Source organism: Chaetura pelagica, unplaced genomic scaffold (genome assembly GCF_000747805.2).
Source record: "Chaetura pelagica isolate M959 unplaced genomic scaffold, ChaPel_1.0 scaffold69, whole genome shotgun sequence".
Lineage (NCBI taxonomy): Eukaryota > Metazoa > Chordata > Aves > Apodiformes > Apodidae > Chaetura > Chaetura pelagica.
Genome location: NW_009970724.1, coordinates 3,474,150 through 3,475,935, shown reverse-complemented (window position 1 = coordinate 3,475,935; position 1,786 = coordinate 3,474,150).

The following is a 1,786-nucleotide window of genomic DNA, read 5'->3' as shown; positions in this document are numbered from 1 at the left end:
AGTATCCCTTTCATTAACTGGAACCATTACCTGAAACTTCACACCATTAACAACAGTTGCTCTTTGTTATCATCCCATCACCAGCCATTATTCCTTCTTAGGCAGGCTGGCAGAGCAAAATGTTTAAGACCTCCTCAGTGAATTCAAGGCAAATCTTGGTGTGGGGTGTGGTTAGACAGTATAGTTTGACTATTTTAATCCTGTTGCCAAAAGGTTACTGCAGCCAAAAAAAGGATTGTCTTGCTACTGGCAATACTCTCGCACCTCCATCTCACATGATGGCTCTTTTGTTGCTGAGCCAATGTAGCTTATTTTCTAGCTGAAAAGGAATACACCAGAAAGAGGAATAGTTTATTGTTGGTTTCAGAAGTTCAGCTGCTTTACCATGTGAGCAGATGAGCACCAGAGCTGGCGGACGAAAGACGCTGGGGCAGGGAAGCTGGGGGCGGGGGAGAGTGCTCCCTCCTGTGCCAACAGACCGGCGGATTAGGTCATCTCAGTTGCTCAAGTGCACCCTTAAACGGCCGTGGGAATTGGAAGAAAACGACAAAACACACACACAAAATAATAAACAAAAAAACCCCCTCCAAACAAACATCACCACCCCCCCAAAAAAACCAAACCAAACAACACCCAAAAAGCCCATCAATTTTGCACTGAAGCAACTGAGAAGAACCTTCAGTTCTACTGTGAAAGCAGTAACACTTGTGTGAAATGCAGTAATGTCTTCAGCCACTGCAGCTGTTTAGCTCAGTGAATATAATTGTAAATGAACTGCAATTCACAGCCTCTTAGAGCTCACAGGTGCTCCTGCAGTAACGCAAAAGGCTCCCTCCCTCCTTCAGACCCGGGCACGCACACAGACAGACACTGCTGAGAACAGTGGCACAGAGTCAAGGGAAAAATTTCCTTGCCTGTCTTGTGGGATTTCAGTTGTTTTGAGCCCGATCACGGGAGAAGACTTCTAAGTCAGCAAGATGCAGGGAAATCCGAGAACTGCTTGGGAAAGCAGAAAAGCTACTGAGGTTTTTCTGTAGACTCTGGCACTGCAGAATGTATGTGCCTGCCTGGCTGGCCTTGCCGTTTGGGGAATTAGGATTTTATTAGATGTTTTCTTTACAAAAGTACCAATCACTTGAATTACCACACAATCAGTAACTACTTTTTAAAGCAATTGAAAATATTCCTCAGTACTTAAGTCTTCTGTTGCCAAAAACTGGTTCCGCTTAGAATTTTCTAGCAATTTGGAAATTTGTTAGTTGCTCTTAATGGGAAGGTTCTTGAATTTCTTGAGCATTTAACAGGAGATCAGTCTTTTTTGTTTGTCTACGCGAAGCTCTTCCAGACGAATTTCAACAGAGGCATAGGAGGAAAAAAACAATGAGAGGTCACAAAGGTAGTGAGATGCACCTTAGTTCCTCTCCCCCTGTAGGAGTAGAGGTGAATAATCTGGAGCACCGTGCGTGCATTAAATAGTTAACTCTCGGCGATCGCACACACAGTAGCAGAGAATTAGGCAGCGACCAAGGATTAGATTTGCAAGCACGACTGGTTTACTTCTAGCCATAATCTAGAGGTTGAAGTTGAAACTTCACGGTGCCTGTTCCTGAGCGGCGAACAGAACAGCCCCGCTTTTGGGGCAAAAAACTGGCCACGGAGGCAGGCGCGGGGACTTCCAGAGACACGAACGACCTCGCACACCTGGGCGGCCGGGCTGCCAGCGCCCGAACGCCGCCCCCCTTCCCGGCCGACCTCAGCAACCCCGCGAGTCACCAGGCGCTGCCCC